Source organism: Artemia sp. Qi Xiang Cuo, chromosome 12 (assembly GCF_049724085.1).
Source record: "Artemia sp. Qi Xiang Cuo chromosome 12, ASM4972408v1, whole genome shotgun sequence".
Lineage (NCBI taxonomy): Eukaryota > Metazoa > Arthropoda > Branchiopoda > Anostraca > Artemiidae > Artemia > Artemia sp. Qi Xiang Cuo.
The window spans coordinates 17742219-17767121 of record NC_142805.1 but is presented as its reverse complement, the minus strand read 5'-3'; the positions used below and the strand labels follow the sequence as shown (position 1 = coordinate 17767121).

Below are 24903 nucleotides of genomic sequence, written 5' to 3'. Positions count from 1 at the left end.
ATCACATTTATATACTTATTTTAATTATAGTTGGCACATAAAAATTAGTATGAAAGTGGAGCAACAAACAGAAAAAAGAAATACAAGAGAAAAATACATCAAAGAAAAATCGGAAAAGACGATGGTGAGAGAACAAGTGCACATAAAATAAATTCCAACATCGCCAACAGTGTGTAGACGCAAATTTGAAGAGTGTTAGTAGTCGAGATACGCCATGCCAACGGATAGGCTACAATCTACAAAAGGAATAGTGAAATTCTTTCAAAATAGGAGAGTAGCAGTAGCCCAATAACTGGATAGAAACTCATGCTTATTTACATTCAGCAATGGAAAGCTAGATAGGAAACAGGTTACGAGGTTGGTTACAGGTTAAAGCTAGGTTACCTTATGCATGGTCAGAAACATTAACAAATTAGAAAGCTAGTTACAGCAAACAGTTTTCTTATAAAGAAAAGACTCATCCTTGCGCCGAAAACCCAAAAGATTTTTTTCCCGTGAAAACAATTAGTAGTTATACTAAAAGGCTTCTTAGGCTGCTACCCACAAAGCACTACGTTTTGAAGGGAAGAGAAACCTATTCATGCTCCAAACTGAAAAGTTTTTCTATTATTTTTTCCACTGATATATATATATATATATATATATATATATATATATATATATATATATATATATATATATATATATATATATATATATATATATATATATATATATATATATATATATATATATATATATATATATATATATATATATATATATATATATATATATATATATATATATATATATATATATATATATATATATATATATATATATATATATATATATATATTCAAGATTTTATTTCACTGTATTTTTTTTTCAATGTTGAATTAAATGCAAAAGAAAATATTTTGTAATATTATTTGTTTTCAGTGAAGCACCAATTACGCAGTAGGCTTTAGACTTTTACAGTTAGGGAAGGGGGCGGTAGCCAAACTCTTGTTTGTTGTGATTTTCCTTCGTTTTAAGCTTGATTTGCATATTCAATTTAAGTTTGAGCTCTCGTAAGACATTATTCACTGATCAGATAACAGAATGAATAGAGTTGTCGACGTTTCTAAAAGATTAATTTAAAAAAAAAATCCACAAAACAATTTTTTCAAAGAAAAGTAAGGAGCTTCATTAAGCCAAAAATGATCAGAAATAGAGTCAAGTAATCTTCCAAGGATAAAACTACCACAAATCACTATCAATGAGTAAATGGAACTCGAAACGAACAGAAATTACAATAAATAACTGAGTTAAACTAAAAACGATTAAAAATTAACATGAGTAGGGCTGATAACCCCCATACTTTTTCAAGATCAGAAAATAATTTGCAATTTACCAAAAAAAAAATATATGACCACGGATTGTCAGTTTATTTTATATATACTGACATTTATTCCTTAAAGTTTTGATAATGTTTTATTTATTAAAGTAAAAAAAAGTGAAAACATTTAAAATGTATTTTGCTTTCAGTAGCATAGGTCTTTGATTAGTTAAAATAACTATAGTGGTAGTATTAATAGTATTAAAGTACTGGTAGTAATAGCACTAGCTTTAGTAGCAGCAGAAATATTAACGTGTTGCCTTTTGTTCATTTGAATACCATTCTCATCAAGTCTTGGGAAGTTTCAACTTAATGCAATTAGGCGTTGCTATGATTAATCAAAAAAATTTTTGCACAAAATAAGTTTTTCAAAAAAGAGTAAAGAACTCCATTAAACCAAAAATAGAATCAAATAATCTACCAAGCATACAACTACCACAAATCAGTTTCAATAAATAAATGAAACCCAAAACAAACAGAGAACAAAATATGTCAAACTCAAAACGAGCAGAAATTAATATGAGTAGGGTTCTAAACCCTATGCTTTCTAAAAGCCAGAATATAATTTTTACTTTGCTGAAAAAATTCAAATGAATTTACTGAAAAAATGTGTATTGTCAGTTTAATATACATATGCTGATATTTATTCCTCAAATCTTAATTCATTTTTGTTTTCTTAAATTTATAAAAGTGAAAACATTTAAAAGAATTTTTTCAGTAAAGTGCAAATTATGTTCCAAAACTTTCAACTACGTTGAACAAAATGGCTACTACATGCCGCCAGGGCATAACTTATAACCCTTGCCCTGAAGACTGTGGGGGGAGTGTCCTGCTCAAAGGTATAATTTCCAGAACTTTCAACTGCATGGAAGTCAATGGCTACATCCAAACTTTTACTGGATGTGTTTTAGGAAATTGTGGGCTTGGAAAGGGAGTCAATTTCTTTCCAATCACTTTCGACTATTAAAAAGGGAACTAGCCATTTCAATTTCCAATCCAATGAGCCCTTTTCGAAGTTTCTACGACAACGCTTTCTATAAAACCTAATATGCCCCCAGGGCCTAACTTACAACCCTTGTCCTTAGGGCTGTAAAGGGGTTGTCATCCTCAAAGACCTAATTTCCGGAACTTTCAACTACGTTGAACAAAATGGCTATCAAAATTTTGATTGGATGTGTTTGGGGACAAGGTGGGCGTGAAAGGGGGGTTAGTTGCCCTTCAATCCCCTTTGACTATTAAAAAGGGCACTGACCTTTGAATTTCCGATCGAATGAGCCTTTTTTGAAGTTTCTAAGACAGCACTTTCTATAAAAACCTTATATGCCCAGGATATAACTTAAAACCCTTGCCCTGAGGGCTGTGAGGGAGTGTCCTCCTCAAAAACATAATTTCTATTTGGAAATCAACTACGCTGAACAAAAAGGCTATCTCAAAATTTCGATTGGATGTGTTTGGGGAAATGGTGGGTGCGGAAGGGATGTTAGTTGCCTTCCAATCACTTTCAACTATTAAAAAGGGCACAACCCACTCCAATTTTCAATCGAATGAGCCCTTTTCGAAGTTTCTACGACAACTCCTTCGATAAGAAGTGCCCTGGTCTAAAAAAAAAAAATAAAAAATAACGCATTGTGCCAACATCGTTCTTTACTTAGGCATCGCGATTGCGCTGCCTATGATATTGCTGATATATCCTTTTGATGGCCTGTATATTCATCATTTTTGTGATTTTAATCTTAGTGCTCTTAGAATTACAAGGAGTTGCAATAGAGGTATTAGCTGAAGTAGCAGTAGTAGTAGTAGTAGTAAATGTACCAGCGATAGTAGTATTAGTAGTAGCAAGCACATGTTTCCTTTTGTTCCATTGATCTTCCCCTTTAAGCATTCTTGAGATACGTTCTTTTGACAAAGTGCATGTACATAGTGTCTTTTGATATAGTTCAAATTTCGCCTCAAATTTTAAATGTAGTATTTAGGTTTTAGTAGTAATAATGGTAGCAGTAGTAGTTGTGGTAGTTACTGGATCTTTATTAGTCAAAATAATTAAAAAAAACCTTGCGAAAAATAAGTTTTCAAAAGAAAAGTAAAGGCCATTTTAAACTTAAGCTCAGGAGATAAAAATACCTGTTAAAAATCAAACTCAAAACGACCAGAAATTACTATTAAAGAATAAATGAAACCCAAAACGAGCAGAAATTAAATAAACAATCATAGCAAAAACATACAACAAGTAATACTATAAATGAATAAATAGATCTTAAAGCGAGTAATGCTTAGACTGAATATGAAAATCAAGCTTAAAACGAAAACAAATATTTTGTTATTAAAGTATAAATGAAACTTAAAACGAACAGAAATTAAATAAACAATCAATGCGAAGAAACATACAATATATATTAATGTAAATGAATAAATAAATCTTAAAACGAGTGAAACTTAAATTGAATATGCAAATCAAGTTTGAATCGAATAAGAATAACTACAAACAAGAGTTTGGGTATCGTCTCACTGCAGAAGCCTAAAACCTATGCGTCATTGGCGCTTTACTGAAAACAATTCTTTGAAATATTTTCACTTTTGTAAATTTTAGAAATCAAAAATTAATTAAGATTATAGGGAATAAATATCAGCATATGTATATTAAATTGACAATGCACATTTTTTTTCAGTAAAGTACAAATTATATTCTGGCTTTTAGAAAGCATAGGGGTTTTGAACCCTACTCATATTAATTTATGCTCGTTTTGAGTTTGATTCTAATATTTATTTTAATTTTTTTTCGTTTTGGGTTTCATTTATTTATTGATACATATTTGGGGTAGTTGTATGCTTGGTAGATTATATGATAGTCCGGACGCCAGGTGTTGAAAACATGAACCATACCACGACGGAATGGGGCTGCTACGAGAATTAGCCTACTCTCCACCCCCTAAATTGACCATGCGGATTCAAAAATACCAATGGCACATGCTTGCGAGTGGTGGAACACTCCGAAACTTGACATTTTATTATATTTTGGTGTTTCATGCAAGAAAATGCATGTTCCACAAAGTTTGAGGTGCAGTTTTCCGCTCAAATAGAAATGCCTAGAAGCCATAGAATGTTTTCATAACAAACTAACACGATTAGTTTCAAAAAAATGGCAGAGTTAAAAAAAATGGCAAAACTATATGAGTCTTGAACAGTCTTGGACAGTATAAACAAAATCAAATTGAATATTAGATATATAATGATATTAATTGTTGAAAGATCCATCAGTTCAAGATTTTTTTTCACTGTAATTTTTATTTTCATTTTCAATGCTGTAAGAACCGGAAAATAATAAATTTGTAATATACGAGTAATTTGTTTTCAGTGAAGCACCAATGACGCAAAATGATTTAGGTTTTTACAGTTAAAGAAGGGGGCAGTATCCAAATTTTGCTTGTAGTGAAACTATATTTGTCTTGACCAATCTTGAAAAGAACTAATAAATTAAACTGAATATTTGATGCATAATGATTCAAATTGCTAAAAGCTCATCAGTTCAAAATTTTATTGTAATTTTAATATTCATTTTCAATATTAAGTACAAAAGAAAACATTTGTAATATAATTCATTTTCAGTAAAGCGCCAATGACGCAGTAGGTTTTAGGCTTCTGCAGTGAGACGATACCCAAACTCTTGTTTGCAGTTATTTTTAATCGATTCAAACTTGATTTGTATATCCTCCTGATATGCAAATGCATCTCCTGAGCTTAAGTTTAAAATGCCCTTTACTTTTCTTTGAAAAACTTATTTTTCGCAAAGTTTTTTTTTTTTAATTAATTTTTGTTCGTTTTTGATTTAAAAAAGTTTCAAGTTTTTACGGCATGGGGGGGGGGGGTCACTTACTGTCCGATTATTCTTGACTTTAAAAAACGGATCTAGAACTTTCAATTTAAATCGAATGAGGCTTTTTTCAAAGTTTATACGATTACCTCTTTGATAAAAACCTTATATATGAACAATAGACAGCTTGCATAACTTTTGGACAGCGATGGACAACAATGAATGAACTGAAAAAATAGCTCCAATAAGGGGGTTTAGACCATTTCACTTGCAGACACAAAGGGATCACGACTGTTTGGAATTGACCTTAATAGGAATTTGTGTGCCAAAGCAATTTTGCATCTATCACAGAGTATGTATTTTAACCTTATAATTTGATAATTATAATAGATTTCCTATGTTTTCTTCCCATACAAGCCCCTTCCCATAAGTTATAAACCCCCCCCTTAATAAGTTATGCCCCAGGGCATAACTTACAACGCCTACCCCTGGGCCCTGGTGTGCTGTGTCGACACCGGAGTTTTTGTTATCAGAACTTTGAACTATTTTGACAAAATGGCTATCTCAAAATTTTTATCTGATGCATTTAGGGCGCAGAAGAGGGAGAAGAGCTAGTTTCCCTCCAATCTATTTTGACTCTTAAAAAGTGAACAAGAACTTTTCATTTTTCAGTCAAATGACCCATCTATAAACTTTATACGAACGTCCTTTACATAAGAAACAATATGAAGGATTCGGAGGATCCTTAAATTACAACCCTTGCCCTGAGGGCTTTGAGGGAGTTGTAATCCTCAAAGACCTAATTTCCAGAACTTAAAACTACGTTTAATGAAATGGCTGTCTTAAAATTTTGATTGGATGTGTTTGGGGAAAGGTGGGCGTGAGAGGGGGGTTAGTTGCCCTGAAATCACTTTCGACTATTACAAAGGGCACTAGCCCTCGGAATTTCCAATCGAATGAGCCTTTTTTGAAGTTTCTACGACACCGCCTTCTATAAAAACCTTATATGCCCCCAGGGCGTAACTTAAAACCCTTGCCCTGAGGGTTGTGAGGGATTGTCCTCCTCAAAAACATATTCTCTATCTGGAGATCAACTACGCTGAACAAAATGGCTATCTGAATATTTTTAATGGGATGTGTTGGGGGGAATGCTGGGCGTAGGGGGGGGCTATTTGCCCTCAAGTCACTTTTCACTGTTGAAAAGGGTACTAGTCCTTTGAGTTACCATTCGAATGAGCCTGTTTTGAAGTCTCTACAACAACACATTCTATAAAACCCTTATATGGCCCAAGGCCGTAGATCAAAACTCTTGCCACGAGGGTTTTGCGATAGTGTTCTCCTCAGAAAAGTAATATAAAGAAAGTCCTCAGAAACACTCAAAATATAGGCACTCTCGCAAGTATTAGTCGATAGATGTTTGGAAATGATGGGCGTGGGAGAGGGGGGGGGGGGCTAGATTCCCTCCAATCACTTTTGACTATTAAAAAGGGCACTAGCCCTTTAATTTCGAATCGAATGAGCCTGTTTTGAAGTTTATACGACAACACCTTCTATAAAAACCTTATATGCCCCAAGGGCATAACTTAAAACCCTTGCCCTGAGGGTTTTTGGGGAGAGTCCTCCTCAAAATATATTTTCAATCTGGAAATCAACTACTCTGAGCAAAAATGGGTATCTCAAAATTTTGATTGGATGTGTTTTGGGGACTGATGGGCGTAGGGGGGGGGGGGCTAGTTGCCCTCTAATCACTTTTGACTATTAAAAAGGGCAATATCCCTTTGAATTTTCAATCGAATGAGCCTTTTTTGAAGTTTCTATGACAGCGCCTTCTATAAAAAACCTTATATGCTCCCAGGGCATAACTTAATTCCCTTGCCCTGAGGGTTGTGGGGGATTGTCCTCCTCAAAAACATGTTTTCTATCTGAAAATGAACTATGCTGAGTTGATTTCCAGATAGAAAATTATAGTACGGTTTTTATAGTACGCGTTGTCGTAGAAACTTCAAAACAGTCTCATTCGATTGGAAATTAAAGGGCTAGTGCCCTTTTTAATAGTCGAAAGTGATTGGAGTGTAACTAGCCCCCCCCCCCCCATGCCCACCATTTCCCCAAACACATCCAATCAAAATTTTGAGATAGCCATTTCGTTCGCTTAAACCGTCTTTGACAGGCAATGATAATTCTTAGCTAATTCTTAACAATAAAGTGAATTAATTGGCTTAATACGATACTAGCTAATATATAGCATACAAGTTTAGTTACTGCTTTACAAAATTACTAGCTAAAATATTCTTAGTTAATAATTCAGTATGCTCAAAATTTTCTTTTAAAAGGAATAACATGCTTCTAAAAAATTCATTACATTTACAACTCTTTACAACATATTACTGGAATTAAATGTTCTATTGATATAAAAAATGTTTCGCAGGAGGATTGCAGGGGTAAGTATTCTTTATCTTTTAAGCTGTTTTCTTGGGATCCCCTTTAAGAGAGAATTTCGCCTAGCCTAGGGGCAAATTTACTTGTGAAATATATGTCAAAAAAAGGAAAAAATGTTTCCTCAAATGGTCGCGGATTTGTTTCAGAAACCCAGTCACATTCCAAACAAATATTGGCTCCCTCCCAAGGAAAGTGCAACAAGTTAGTTGTTTTCCTTAGTGGTACTGAAAACCCATATTGGTTTTCTCCGAAATTTAATTTAATCTTTATGTATTTATTTTGTCAAATTTTAGTTCATTGGTTCGGCTTGAATAGGCAATAAAACAATACAATTTAATACGTCCAAAAGTCATATCAGGAGCGTTTTTAAAATATCATCCGGATCAGCCTAATGTACTGACGGCAATATTGCTTACTTTTTGCTCCAGGAAACAAAAATAAAAATAATAAAAAAACAAAACAAAAATATACTTTCCCATTTTGAAATTTTATACATTTTTGGTCTTCATGTGAGAGGTTGAAGTTAGCCCCCGCTTAGCCACTCTTGGTGAGCCCTTCTGATTACACGAATCGACGTAGCTGTGCCACTTGATCATACGGATATAGAGCAACAGCAATAGGATGACACACGAAGGTGTCATTAAATAACAAAATACCTTCAGTTGAAATTAAATAACAATAAATTAACTTATAATATACATTAATGTAAAAATCACTTACTGTGATCATTTATTTTTCAGTATAATTATTATAAATTTTTATATTGTAATGACCATAAATGACTATAAAATCTAATGACAGTATAATAAACACCAAGTAACAATAGCTTGTACTTATTCTTAATTCTGTTTTTTTTATTTATTTACATGGATTACGCACAACTAAAATAATGTCTTATGTCGTACAAAAGAGCTATCTCAGAATTTTGATCGGGCGACTTTGGGTAAAAAGGGGTGGGGGAGGGCGCCAGGTTGCCCTTCAATCTTTTTGGCCACTTAAAAAGAGCACTAGAACTTTTAATTTCCGTTCGAATTATCCCTCTGACGATATTCTAGGACCACTGGGTCAATACGATCACCCCTGGGAAAAACAAAACAAAAACAAACAAATAAACACGCACCCAGATCTTTCTTCCGGTAAAAAAATACAAAATTTCATATTTTTGCAGATAGGAGCTTGAAACCTCTACAGTTGGGTTTTCTGATACACTGAATCTTATGGTGTGATTTTCATTAGGATTCTATGACTTTTAGGGGGTGTTTCGTAACTTTTGATGGGTAGGACTGAACTTAATGAAACCTATTTATTTAAAATCAGCATAAAAATCCCATTCTTTTGATGTATTTATTGGTATCAAAATTCCGCTTTTTACAGATTCGGTTATTATTGAGCCGGGTTGCTCCTTACTTACAGTTCGTTACCACGAACCGTTTAACAATGAACATATTCTACTAGCCGCAGTAACGAATTGCATTGTACCCAAGCCACATTATAGTCAAACTTAAAAAAAAAATTAAAATTACGCACGACTACAGCGCCAATCACAAGGCGTACATGCGCCGTTCGTAATTTCTTGAGTTGAACATTGATCAACTTTCAAGCATAAAATTCTTGATTGATCAATTACTGAGGCAAATTTAAGGCATAATTTTTGAAACTAAAAAAAATGGAAGCCTGGAACAGCAATGTTTCCATCTGTAACATAAATCTAACGAGGCAAAAGTTCGGGAAATACTAAGTGGTATGTTGAGTTAAATCCAAAGAAACTATCTGTATCAAAAAGGTGCATCTGCAATATATTAGAAACATGTATGGGTATTAAGCTGAAACTTTCAGGGCCACCACTGCTACTGCTACTGCCGCGGCTTCAAATGAGACTGGTTGCGATTGCAAATGAGACTACTTCCAACTGCAACCACTTGCAACTGTGTCTACGACAGCTTGTAACTGCTACTACTTCTACTTGTGACGACCTTCAGGAAATGTTGAGGGGTGTGTTGAACTTTGAAACTTTCATATTAAAAAAAAAGTATCATTTTTTTTAACAATATCGACAGTTTTGAACTTGGTTATCAAACACCAAACTATTTAATGCCTTTACTTAGACTCAGTGTTTATTAAGAGTAATTTAAACAAAGATTAAGAAAATCAATTAAAAATTTTTAATTCAATATTTTTAATTTAATTTTGAATACCAAAAGCCAGTGTATTTGACACCTTTATACTTCATAACTGTAAAAAATTAAATATTTTTCAAAGTGACAACTAGATAAACACAAATCACGCCTGAAAAAAAAGATAATAAAACACAAAAACGTATCCGTTTTGGGGGAAAATACAGAAATTCCCAGCGCTCCGTTCAGGGGAAACATTTCTGATTTTGGCGGCTTCATATATCAGCTCATGGGTACTCTTGCGATATAAGCAAAAGTTGACGGCATATTCTTACCGAAACTGCCCCTTATTAAGTTGTTTTCCTTGTGTTTTCAATTATTATACTAACTTTCGCGTGTTCTAATAACTGTACTAATTACTAATAAACAAATACATATTTAGGATCACCATAAAAATCTGATTCTTTTATTCAATGCTATCAATAGTTGGGCTCTTAAACTTTCGTTATCGACAAAGATCGTAATTTACTTACCATTCATTACTATGAAGAATTGGACTTTTTTTTTGATCCAACCAAATCATATAAAAAAAATGTTTGTGAAAACTTGTTAGGGGTCGCTCAGTCACAAATTAAAATTTATATTTTCCTTATTTAGGGTCAAAATCTATTGGCAGGCAGCCAACAATTGGGCAACACACATGTTTTACATGGTTTTTCCGTATTCTGCTCTCTTTCCTTTGGCTTTCTTATAATTACTTTGTAGTTCAAAATTTCCCAAAGGGGGCATGGCCCCCTGCCCATTCCTACCGGCACCTATGACTTGAAACCTTGGCAATCAAAAGCCAACAGAAATTAATTAAATAAAACTTTCCGGATAAGAAGTTTTTCAAAGAAAAACTAAGAGCCATACTAAACTTAAGACCAGCAGAAATAAGTTCCAACAGAAATTTAAATTCAAAACGGCAAGTACCTATTATTAAAGAATAAATGAAACGAAAAAAAGGAATAGAAATTAAATAAACAATCGAAGCAAACAAACGTACAACAGGTACTCAAATAAATGAATAAATAAATCTTAAAACGAGTAAAACTTAGATTGAACATGCAAATCTTACTTGAAACGAAAAAAATCACTACAAACAAGAGTTTGACAGCTTCCCCCTCCTTCCTCCCCTAACTATAAAAGTCTAAGGCCTACGCGTCATTTGTGCTTTACTGAAAACGAATTGTACCACAAATGTTTTCTTTTCTATTTAAAACATTGAAAATAAAAATAAAAATTAACAGTGAAATAAAATTTTGGATTGCTGAGCTTTCAACAATTAGTATCATTATATATAAAATGTTCAGTTTAATTCTATTAGTTCTTTCCAAGGAATGTTGAAAACACATATGGTTTTCAGTAAAGCACTTCATGAAAACACTTATTTCAATGAGGGTCCTGAGTTCCTCTCACAAGATTCATACGCCTTTTATATAAAATATTAATTTCAAATATAGTACCCAAATCCTCCCCCTCCCCTTTTGAATATGTTTTGCTTTGACCTACGTTACATATTTTGATTTCACTTGGGTCGAATGGTTCTAATGCCCCTCCCAATCCCCCATTGCAACCATTTGAAAGGTCACGTTATCAATATGGCTTTTTGGACTGTAATTTTTGTTGTTTTAAAAACTGTCGATAAAAATCGTTTTGAATTTCAGGATCTGTTGAAAGACCAGCAAGAAGATCCTAATGTCCCATTACCACCAATTGACCCCGATGAGGTGGCTAGGCCAGCATATAGACCTTTGTGATCCTAATTCAACAAAGAGAGTTCGAATCAAATCGATGAATAATGAATATTACCTTCCTCCTTTCCCAGTATTCATATTGAATGCTCAAATAAGATGAGCCACTTGTAGTTTTGATTTACTTATAGTGCAGAGACTGCGTTTTAGATACACTTATGAATATATTTATTATTTATTTTAATATATGTATTATTATAAATTATCTTTAATATATGCATTTGTTTATGTATTATTATGTATTGTTTATAATATATGCATTTGTTTATGTATTATTATGTATTATTTGTAATATATGCATTTGTTTACGTATTATTATGCATTATTTGTGATATATGCAATTGTTTCTGATTGTCTCACCTTCTTCTTCTTAGGTTTGTTGGAATTCAAATTTCTTCCTTTGTCGTTTGATTTGTTAAGCGGCAAAGAAATCGTAAAAAAATTATATAAATAAAAGGATATGAAAATTAAATATGAGGGGTGCTAGAATATTTGAAGATTCATTTGAAAAATTTGAGATTCAGGGTGCTAGAATAGGTTTGAAAATTAATTTTAAGAAGACTAAGTCGCTAACGCTAGGAATAAGGGAAGATGAAAAGGTGACGTTGGGCAAGGAAAAGATCTATCAAGTGGACAGCTTTACTTACCTTGGTAGTATTATTTTCATTAAAATGATACATATTAACGGGAATAGAACACAGCCTTACTTAACTCTTGATTTAATACGAAACCAGCTACTAATCTCAATTCCTACCTTATCCACAGCAGTTTTATTCTTGTACGCAGTAATAATCACTTTAATATGTTTGTCTGGTATACTATACAAGAATAAGGTCTTCGTTAAAGCTCTTTTATCAGCAGAATAAAAAGTATAATCGTGATCTATAAAACCGAGGACTAAAGGTGTTTGACGACTCAGGCACTTCTCAATTATTAACCTATGAGTGAAAATTTGGTCAACACATGATCTACCCCTTCCTAAAACTGCACTGCTTGTCTCATAAGGCTTTGTATACAGCATCTCTTAAGTCTAAAAAGTATCATCAAACTAAGTAATTTGCTACCTACAGAAACCAAGCTAATGCCTCTATAATTACCACACTTACTCTTATTACCTTTCTTATACAGGGATTCTTTATCACTAACTGTAACCCCGTTCATATCTTTAACTGGAACAAGTCCAGATTGACTACTACTACTACTAACAACTCACCGCAGCACCAAGCCACCTGAGGCCAACACAGCTACGCACGCTCTTCCTCCACCCCAATCTATTCAAAGCCTCCCTTTTTGCACTCGCCCACGAAGTTCCCATTTCCTTTAAATCTTTCTTTATGACGTCCTCCCACCCCAGACGGGGACGACCTGCTTTCCGTTTAGCCCTAGATAATTGGCCGAAAAGAACTACTGCCAGATTGACTACTGCCTCTCAATTTATTAACATTCCAGTACAATATTTTACTATTATGCCGATTATCTGTATCCTTCAGATCCCCATCAATTTTATCCACGGCCCCTACTTCACAACCCCTTTTTTAATATTTTATTGCTTTCTCCACTTTCTTTACATTCCTCTTATTTTCATATGACCTATCGCTCAGATAATTCGTGTATAAGTCGCTTCTCCTCTCTATTGAACATAAACCATTCTCACTAATATTCATAGCTGTGTTCTTTACTTTCTTCCCTAATACACCCTCAGCAACTTCAAAAATTATTTTCCTAAGCTTATTCCTTCCATCTTCTACATTATCAAATTTTAAACTCTCTAGTTTAGTATCAAACTGTTCTTAGAAAGTTTCTCTCAAATTCTCATCCTGGAATTTACTAACGATATAGCTTCCTAGAAGATGGTTATCCTTATAAAATTTCATCTTTAAATTAACCCTAGACACTACTAGATGGTGATCTTTACTTTTAACATCAATAACAGCATTCCTATATATCCTATTATCTTGTATTGATCCTGTTAACTTAAGAGCCATTTTATGACCAAACACTGTATTGGTTTTAGCTAGATTGTTATACCTATAAAACTGCAATATTCTGTAGCCATTACTGTTTTCTTTTCCTAAACCAAATTTACATAGGCTAGGACAACATCTATCCCTATTCACTACTATCTCCGTCAGTCGGTTTTATCTCCATCAAGCATTCTCACTAATATTCCTAGCAGCGTTCATTACTTTCTTCCCTAAGACACCATCAGCAACTTCAAAAATTATTTTCCTAAACTTAGTCCTTCCATCTTCTACATTATCAAATTCTAAAACTCTCAAGTTTAGTATTCAACTGTTCTTAGAAAGTTTCTCACAAATTCTCATCCTGGAATTTGCCAACGATATGGCTTCCCGAAGGTAGTTACTCTTCCAAAGTTCCATCTTGTTACTTTTAATATAAGAAACAGCATTCCTATATACCCTATTATCTTGTATTGATCATGCTAGTTTGAGAGCCATTTTATGACCAAACACTGTATTGGTTAATAGCTAGATTGTTATACCTACAAAATTGCAATAGTCTGTAGCCATTACTGTTTTCTTTTCCTAAGCCAGGTTTACTTAGGCTAGGACAACATCTATCCCTATTCACTACTATCTCTGTCTGTCGGTTCTACGGGGCTATATACTACTTATAGCCTATTTAAGGCTAAGTGTATGGAGGTGGAAATTTGAAAGGATATTGAGAGGAAGTTTGAACTAAATCGAAACACACTACGTACATGCAGATTGTAAAAAGCGCCTATCTCAAGAATGGATTTGGGCATTAAGTTTGCCCAAAAGGCAAGATGCGCAAGCTACTACTAATACTACTACCACTGCTACTTTTACCATTGCTACTACTACTACTATTACTACTATTGCTATTACTACTATTACAACTACAAATACTACTACTACTACTACTACTACTACTACTACTACTACTACCAATCCATATTCTACTTTTATTGCAATCATTTGTAATGCTAAAAGTACTAAGATGAAAACTTCCGAAAGCATATTTATATACAGGTTATATAAATTGCAAAACGGCAATGTCATAGCATCGGTTTATTGTATTAAGCTGAAACATCCAGGACTTGATGAGGGGGATATTCAACTGACCAAAAGGAAACATTTTAATACTATTGCAGCTTCTAGCACTAGTTACTATTACTGTTAATACTGCTACTAGTATTAATGCTACTACTATGGCTACTATTACAACAATGCTTAAGGGTATGAAGGTGAAATTTTCAGGAAATATTGAAAGGGGAAGTGAACTGAATCACAACACACCATCTGTATAAAGGTTGTCAAAAGAACTTATTAGAAATATATAAGGAACTGTTCGGTGGGTGAAGTTGAAACTTATAGGGCTTGTTGTGGGGATGTTGAACTAACCAAAAGACTACATTGGCATCCTAATGCTACTGCTTCTACTCATACTACTGCTACTACTAGTACTACTGCTACTGATACTAAAGCTATGGTTACTACTATTAATTCTACTGGTACTACTACTACTGTTACTTCTAATACTACCGATACTACTACCACTGCTACTAAAGCTAAGGGTATTAAGGTGAAAATTTTTTGGGAATATTGAAACAGTTTTGAACTAAATCAAAATACACTATGTGCATACCAGTTCTCAAAAGGACGCACGAGGAAAGCTTCAGGAACGGTTTATGATATTAAGCTGAAACTTTCAGCGTGTGTTGAGGGGGGACAATGAAGAAAACCAAAGGTGCTATATACTGCTATATGCATGCTGCTTCTAGTTCCACTACCGCTAGTACAATATTGCTACTACGCAAGCTAAGGGTAATAAGGTGAAGTTTTCACGGATTGTTTAGGCGGATGTTGAACTATATCAAAGCGAACTATGAGCACGTAGATTGTCAGAAGGGTGACATCGATAGATTTCAAGAACGTCTGACATTATTAAGTTGGACTTTTCAGGGTAAGTTGTAGCAGATTTTGAACGTTGCCAGAAGACACGTTGTGTATACTAGTGCATAAACAATACCTATAATCATTAGGTAGAAAAAAAGTCTAGCATTTATATTATTTCCCAATATTCTTGAGCATGGAGAGGGCAATGCTCTTAGGCTAGACTCTTAGACCTCACGAACGTGTCAGCGGTTTATTAAAATTAACATAATTAGCGTTTTGAATTTCTCGTCCAAAGGCTTGGGCATAGTTTCATATGATGTACTAGCACATCATCATAAAAGGGTCTATTTTTTGTATGCTTGACCTTTTTAGGGCATTGTTATCCTCAGCCCCCGCCCCTATCAGGTTCCATGATTTTAACGACCTTTAAAGGTCGTATCGACTTCGCAGACACCACTGACTATATTGAGCCTCTGCAAACAAATCTCTTATTTTTTCGTTTTAAAAGACAGATCTCTTTTATCTTTAATGCAAAGGTGGAGGCAATGTTTCCAGTAAAATAAACTATTTTCATCAGATAGGTATTTGACGTAAAATTGAGGTGTGAGATTTGACGTCTGCAGTTTTTTGTTTTTTGAAGAATAAAATTGTTCAAATTCGACTCAAAAACACATTTAGCATTCGATAACAAAAAAGTTTTGGTCGTTTCACAATACTCTTGAGACTATTATCTCAGAGTAACATCAGAGTTTGATTGACTCTTAGCTTATCTATAAATTCAAGAGTCAATTAACGGCTTTGACACTAAAGCACCAAACATTATGAACGGGATTTGTCAGAATAGTCACTATAAAAAACCAAGTCCAAACAATTCTTTTTGGATTCACAAACTTTGGAGATTCTGCGCCGCAGCGTAAAAAGCTTGAACAAAAGTACAAATACTACTTACCTGCCCTTGGAGAGAGTCACTCAAGGACCCTTTCCCACAAAATGCAAATGATTTGGCCTAGATACCCAGTTTTTGTGTTTTTGACGCTTCTTACCCTTGAAGGTGGAACCTGTGTGTACCAATGATAAAATAAGTGCTGTTGCACTTCAACTATGCAAACGTAGCCAAAGTATTCTGACTGGAAACCCAAATTTTGATTCACTATCCGTCTGTAGCACTGAAAAAACATTCTGAAATGTGGGGCTCAGAAAAAAAAAGAAAAAAAAAGTGTGGATTCAATGTTAAATAGGGAAGATGAATGTTCGACTGAAATTGACTAAAAACAGAAAAAAAAGAAACATGGACTTCATTCTTAACCCCTGATGCTCCGGCAAACATCTAACCTTAATATACACAGAGGTTGTAGTCAAGGGTAGAAAAATCTTTATGGGGAGGGGGGCATAAACAAGTCTATATACATATTCCAGAGCAGGTGGGGGGGCATCTAAAAAAAAGTCTTAAGGGGTAGAAGTATTAATCCTGACCTGGTCACAAGTTTCATGATTTGAAAGGGAAGAGTAACCTTTAATATTAACCAACCGCGATTTTAGATGGCGCTGCTAGGAAATTTAATTAGATGTGGGTGGAATGAAACGGGGTGATAGGAAAGCTAATACCAAGGGCGTGCTGACTTCCCACCACTTGCTGACCAGCTCGCCACAAAACATGGATGGCGTAGTTCGCCAGGATTGGCATGCATCACCAGGGACGTACGCAGGGGGGGGGGAGGGGGGGCTCCGGGGGTCCCCCGAAATCTACCGATTTTTTTCATTTTCCCATAATTTTCTTATTTTTATCCCCTAATATTGGGTTTGATGTATTTGCCCCCCCCCCCGAAACAAATTGGGCCCTCCGAAACAAATTCCTGCGTACGTGCCTGTGCATCACCTGGTGTATATGATTTCTGAGTGTAACCCCATGGCTAATATAGCAAAGATGCAAATATAGTATACTTGTATGTGAAAACAATAATTGAGGAACAAAAATAAATATGACCCCCTTTTGAGTCAGCATTCTAAACATAGGTTTATCCCTTTCTTTTTTCTTTTTATCTTAACCCCCCCCCCCCGGTAAATACCCCTCTCTTATCTTTTTTCTTCTTAGTAAAAGAATACAACAAAAAATGAATTTCAAAATCTTTTTGGTTTAGCTCAATTTCAAGGGAAATGCGCTTATCTAAGTTTGGAAAAAGAAATTTCTAGTTGACTTTTAAATAAAAATTGGAAAAAAAAAATGCTCAGGGACAACAACTAAAGAATTATGAATGAATTTATTTTTGGCCCGCAAATAAAAACAAAGCAATACAAAGTACAATTAAAAAAGAAGAAAATTTACATTTATCAACAGACAAACACCAGATATCAGAATTGGCAGCGGAAATAGTAGAAAGCAATTAGGAGGGACCACTCTTGGAACGGCTAATCAATCAATCATCATCAATCATTTTATTAATACTAAAACACTATTACAAATACAAAGAAAAATTATTTGGCCCAAGAAGCTTGGCTTGTTGTGGGCCATAGAACAGAATAACAAATCGCTAAAAGAAACATAAATAATCCATTTAATCAAAAAATATGTATGAAAAAAGGAAGAGATAACAAAAACTATAATGCATTAGAAAAAAATTTATAATAATAACGATAAATAAGGGAAAAGCACAAAAAGAAGAAACACTAGGAAAAGAGAAAACAGGGAAAATAAAAATGGAGAGAGAGAAATTACTAAACTGGAAAGACCCGACGAAAAACTGCCTTTGCCGACAGAAATAACGGGACATCCGGTGGGATAGAATTTCATAACAGAATTGATTTATAAACAGAAGACCTCTGCGCTGTTTTAAATGAACGTTGGAGTAAAATGAGTCTACGGGAAGAACTACGTAAAAAATTAGATTACCTATCTGAGCCTGTCCGTGAAAAAAAAATGCTGCAGACGTGGTGGAAGTGTACCTAGAAAAGCAGAATGCGCTAAATAAAGATTACTTTTACCCACAATACGATCCAGCAGAGCTATTCCAGTATCATTATAAAGATCAGAGGAAGGGTAAAGCCAAGGGAGAAGAAAAGTAGCCTTCACTGCCCTATTTTGGGCTCTTTGAAGTGAGCAGAGAAGAGATTTATTAGTATTACCCCAGACAGAGGAGCAATAAGAAAGGTAAGGAAAAATAAAAGCATAATAAAGAGAAAGCATAACCTCTGGGGGAAGAAATGAGTTAACCCGGTGATATTGAAGACTGGCGGAGGATGAGGGAACGGGTGTGAGTTATATGAGTTTTAAAAGAAAGAAAACAGTCAAGATACACACCGAGAAATTTCACCATAGCAGCTTGCGGTATAACATCATACCATAAGTGAGGATGATTGGCTCCCTTACGTCTCTCATACGATAAGGGGCCCTGAAGTGTACAATGGCACTTTTTTGGCTGTTGAGAGTCATATCATTTGACCAGCACCAATCTTTTACATTATCAAGAAGACCTTGAGCTAGGGAAGTGGCAGATGGCAAGTCCACTACAGCAATGAAAAAGTTACTGTCATCATCAAAAAGAATAGGGTGCACAAGGGGATGAAGACCATCAACGAGATCATTAATATAAATTAAAAACAAAAGTGGTCCAAGCACAGAGCCCTGTGGGACACCCTTCAAAAGCAGCTTTTCAGTATATACAAGGTAAGAAACATCAGCATATTAGAAAGCTAATTATAGCAAAGCCATAATAAAGAAAAGACTTATCCTTGCGCCAAAATAAAAAAAGAATTTTTTTTCCAGAAACGATTTAAAGTTATAATAAGAGGCCTCTTAGGTTCCTATCCACAAATAATGCTTACACAAGAAATATGTTTTAAAAGAAAGAGAAACCTCTTCATGCCCGAAACAGAAAAGTATTTCTATACTTTTTTTTTCCACTGATCACATTTGTAGGGAGAAGCTATTTTAAAATGGGAAAAAAACACATCGTCATGCCCAAATTGAACTCATAATATTATTCAATGAATGATAAGGTAAGTCTTAGATTCCAATATTGGAGCTATGGTCACTGTAACTAAATACCAAAATCAAGCAAGAATATTCGAAACACTTTTAACTTTGCAGATTTTTTTCGTAAAAAAAAACGAAAAAACTCAGACTATAAATGACTGACTCAAAAAATATATTCTTGCTCAACTACAAAATCTTTAAAAAATCACAGATACATCTTTTCATTTTGGGCATGACGATAGCTCAATTTAATTCGATTAAGTTGTAATTAATTAAAGCAGCGAACAATCAAAAACAATATCAGAGATCATATGCATTAGAAAATTCCTGGTTGTTGCTGAGTTATATAACAACACAATTAAAGCAAAAATATAAAGACTGGAAAAGATGGGAAAGAAGAAATTACAAATTGCAAAAAAATCCAAATGTGAATCTAAAAAGTGAATTTTTGGTGACATTTGGTGAAAATTTGGAGGAAGCTATTTTAAAAGGGAAAAATACATCGTCATGCCCAAATCCATAAGATATTGTATCTCTAATGTCTTTCTAAAAATTACTTAGTGATAAAAAGAGTTCTCATATATATTGTAGTTTGCGAATGCATTTTTTTTTGTTATAAGAAAGATGCATCTTTGTGCCTGAAACAAAATTTCTTTTTTTCAATATTTTAGCCAAAGCTGTCTAATAGTGATGCTAAGAGTTCTCTTAAGTTTTATCCATTGACCTAAAACTAGACCAAAAAGAAATATCGGTATTTTAAATATGATTAATTGTGATGCTAATATTCCTTCCAGGCTGTTATCCATTGATGCTTTGAAGACGTGCACATGCACATTTCACACACACATATACATTATTTATATATATATATATATATATATATATATATATATATATATATATATACATATAATGCTTCCTATATAATCATATATAATACTTTTAGTGTCCCAACCTCACTCTCAGACAACCTCCAGCCTGACAGGGTCCCACTCCTTGATAAAACAGCATTTCCGAGGCCATATGCCAAATCTTCAAAAATTAATCCAAAAAATCCTGAAGAACAGAAATTACACCCCCACCTTTCCTCTTATAAAATCCGCAATTGACAGGCAATGATTCTCAACAATGAAGTGAATTGACAGGCTAATTCTTAACAATAAAGTGAATTGGCTTACTACAATATTAGTTAATAATTTGCAAATAAGTTTAGATACTGCTTTGCAAAATTATTAGCTAAAATACTCTTAGTTAATAATTCGGTACGCTGAAAATTTTCTTTAATAGGAATAGCATGCTTTTGAAAAATTCATTAAATTTACAACTCTTTACAACATATTACTGGAATTAAATATTATATTGATATAAAAAATGTTTCGCAGGACGATTACAGGGGTAAGTGTTCTTCATCTTTTAAGCTGTTATCTCGGGAAACCCTTTAAGAGAGAGTTTCGCCTAGCCTAGGGACAAAAATACTTTTTTTTAATTTATTTAAAAAAGGGGAAATGTTTCTTAAAATGATGGACAGATTTATTTCACAGTCTGGTCCAACTAAAAAAAAATAATCTTGGCACCCTCCCAAGGAAACTAACAAGTCATGTGCTTTTCCTTAGTGTCACTAAAATGCCTTTTCAGGACTCGTGGAATACCAAAAATTGTCTTTCAGGGTTGCCTCTAAATCATGAAGCGTGCCAAGGAGTGACAAAAAGATGAAAATTTATTTTTTGGGCCCCTAAATGAACGTTGATTTTTAATCTTGATGTATCTATTATGTTGAATTTTAGTTAATTGATTATGCTTAAGACTCGGCTTGAATTGCAAATAAAACAATTCAATTTAATACGTCCAAAAGTCAAATAAGGAGCGTTTTTAAAATATCATCCAGAGAGATATATATATATATATATATATATATATATATATATATATATATATATATATATATATATATATATATATATATATATATATATATATATATATATATATATATATATATATATATATATATATATATGTATATATGTTCTAGTAATTTAATTCTGCTGATCTTAAGTTTAATATGGCTCCTTAGCTCTCATTGAAAGACTTCTTTTTCGGAAAGTTTTTTTTTTTTTAAGTTAAAAATATATAATACACACCTGTATTATACCGTACCCCAAGCAGATTTTTCGAGGTAACTGCTTTCCCTTTTCCCCTGTTATCAACATTTTTAAATCATTTCAAATAAGACTTTTATTCAACAATGGTATTAAAAGCTCTTGGCACAAAGCTCTCCACCATGTCAAGAATGCAAGAAAACTGGTTACCAAAAAAGACGTGAATTACTTAAATTTATAAGTAGGCTTTTTTAGTTTTTCTATACTTGTTTCATTCCACTTTCATCCTCAATGTATGTTTGAATTTTTGTATTGTCAAAAATATTACATATTTATTTGATTTCCCTATGACTTTGCACATTTTTAAATTACGAATTCTTGATTGTGCCAAATTTAACTTACAAGAAGTGCAAATTCAATCAATGGGGAGGCCACAGCGCACCATAAACGTCGCAGGATGAATAGTAAAACATAAGTTAATTGATGAATAGTAATATATGAATGCAAAATATTCAGTATACTGGTGTGGGCTCAATACGTGAGGACTGAGTCCCTCAAGCACGCTTTAAAGGGACCATTGGACCCCGAGTCTCTCCCGCAAGATTCGTACGACTTTGGTACAGAAAACTAATTTGAAATAAAGTATTCAAATCCTCCATACTTTTGAATGTGTTTTACCTTGACCTACACTAAAAATTTCGAATGGTTCTAGCCCCCCCCCTTTATTGCAACGATTTGAAAAATCATGGTACCAGTATAGCTTTCTAGACAGTCTTTTTGTTGTAGTAAAAACTGTCGATACAAATCCTTTTGTATTTCAGGATCAGCTGAAACGCCAACCAGAGGGCCCTGATGTTCCATTACCACCAATAGACCCCGAAGAGCCGGCTAGGCCAGCAAATAGACCGTTGCGATCCTGACCTAACAAAGGGAGTTGGAATAAATTTGATGAATATTCAGTAGTCTCTTCTGCCTTTCCAAGTATTCATATTGAACACTCAAATAAGCTTGGCCACTTGCAGTTTTAATATGCCCATTCCAGAAGCTGCATATTAAATATGCTTATGAATATATTTATTATTTATTTATTTTTTGTAATATATGTATTTGTTTCCTATTAAGTTTCACTTCCCTGTCTTAGGTTTGTGGAAATTCAAGTTATTCACTTTGTCATTTGATTTGTTAAGTGGCAAACTAATACTAGAAAAAATTAAATAAATAAAATAATATGAAAATGAAATATAGAGCCAAACATAAAAAAAAATTATTAGGCATAGTCTGGCTTTAGATAGAATTTGTTTCTTTTGGCCTCCTCTACTCGTGAAAAAAAAAAAAACAAGCTACAACACTGTATGACTATATCTATAATTATCTCAAAAGCAATGTTTCATATCAGTCCTTTTGTAACTATGGTTCGGCTAGGGTGGCAAGAAGGGAGGGTGCACACTCCCATTTAGTGAAAAAAAGAAAGCGTCTTATTGGGCACATACTTCTCATGAGTAAAAAAAAACACAATTTTTTTCTTTTGTATTTCGGCGAACTCCATTGATTAGATTTATTTAAAATAGAAGACATAAAAAACGCAAATCAACTAAAAAGGAAAGAAAAGACATCTTATTCTCAGAAGATTTGTTTAAAAAACGTATCGAAGTAAGAGACCACCTTTCATTGGCGTGTTAGCTCTTAGCTAGACTCCCCTTCATCCAGTTGCATCTCCTCCGAAACCATTACTAAGTCCATCCATATTTCGTTTTAGTGTTCATTTTGGACCTTTATCACTGGGTAAGATCAGGCTTGGGAATCATAAGGATATAATGATTGTGATAACATAGAGAGAAACAGCTCTCTTCTCCCAAATGTTGAAATGGTCTGAAAGCCTGCTTTTGCAGTTCCGTTTAAACAGTTTTAATCTTTCTTCACAGTTTCCTTTTTTGTTTTTATTTTTCCTCATAAAATATCCAATTATCCAGCAAGTCAGTTTTGAAACAAAACTTTACATCTCCCCAAGCATATTTAACCTACAAAAAATCAACCAGAAATTAAAAGCTGTTTTGAACCTGCTTAAAAGTCCAAAAAGCATGGTAAATTCTCAAACAAAATAAAACTTTCTTACATTTCAATCAAACTAAACAACCTTCATTACAGCAAATGGATTAAAACTGATAACATAATTTAAATGTTATCAGCTGATCCACGAGGAACTTTGCACTTATTCAAATTTCAGAAATATTGCGATTCTATATTACCAGAAATCTATTTTTTTTTTTTACCACAGATTTTTCCCTTTAAAAGGAAGACAAACATGCAGGTTCAGAACCCAAAAGCCGGTGGATGCGTTTCGGTTCATACCAGCATTTGCAATGCGGTACATTTGCAACGTTTTTAGTACAATTTAGAGGTCTAGGTACAATGCGGTGCAATTAGAAATTTTTGCTACAATAGAAATCTTTCGGCACATTTGGATTATATTTGCTCCTTTCTGACTCGGTTAAAGCTTTAGTTTATGGAAAATTTTTGTCTTGTTTTTATACCATTTTAACCGTCTTTTACCTATACTTGACTGAATCAGGTCTCTTCTGGATTGTAACGTTTGAGCTTTCTTTCCGGACGCAGATCCAGGGGCTAGTTTTAGGGGCATGTGTCCCACCCCCTCAGAAGAGCATAAGTTACAGTAATTTCAGGGACAAAGGGGCAAAACAAAAACCAATAGGGGAGTTCAAGTTTCGCTGATGCCTCCAAACAATGATTCTGTAGCAACCCCAGCAGCTTTCTATTGTTTATCATGAATTTAAAATATGCAATAAATAATGGTGTCCAGCCCCTCGCACTTTTTCTCCCGCGCCAACAGCAAAGATTTTCTGAAGTTATTTTCCAGGTGTTTGAAGCAGGCAAAACTGGTTTTACAGTTTGATTATATGTATTAATATTGTTGCATAGTGGCAGCTGTATACCCGCTAGCACATTGTAATATGTTTTCTATATTATCTGGCATCTATTCAGGTAATATATCAATGATTACAATGTTTTTTGTTTTTTTTTCTCGTATTTACGCAGATAATAGATTTGTGGTTGCAGATGAACATGCAGCGCCAAAAAACTGTTTTTTTCTAAAGTAATTTTTCTGGGTAAGAAAAGTAAGAAATTTCAAAATAAAGAACAACAGGATAAGACCAATGCTAGCAAAAGAAATGACAAATGTTTTGAAATGATTTTAATGTGGTATAAAAAAAAATTCGTTAAATTGTTAAATTTGGGAGTTCAATCTTTTGAATGAAATTTAAAAACAAAAAAAAAAAAAAACAACGTCGACTTATTTTCAACCCCCTGATGCTCTGGCAAAGGACTTATCTTAATATACACGATGCTTGTGGTCACGGTTAGATAAATTTTCCGAGGAGAAGGGGGTAGAAGCAAGTCTATATTCATTTTCTGGACC

At 33.8% G+C, this 24903-nt stretch overlaps 1 long non-coding RNA gene across 1 annotated transcript; it reads right to left on the bottom strand.

Moving 5' to 3' along the window:
- Window positions 1-147: 147 nt before the first annotated feature.
- LOC148945856 (uncharacterized) lies at window positions 148-23587 on the bottom strand. Its single transcript, XR_016142514.1, has 3 exons — window positions 23130-23587; window positions 16348-16564; window positions 148-236 (listed from the first exon to the last, which is right to left on the bottom strand). It is a non-coding gene; the product is annotated as an uncharacterized LOC148945856 (long non-coding RNA).
- Between the last annotated feature and the right edge of the window lie 1316 nt (window positions 23588-24903).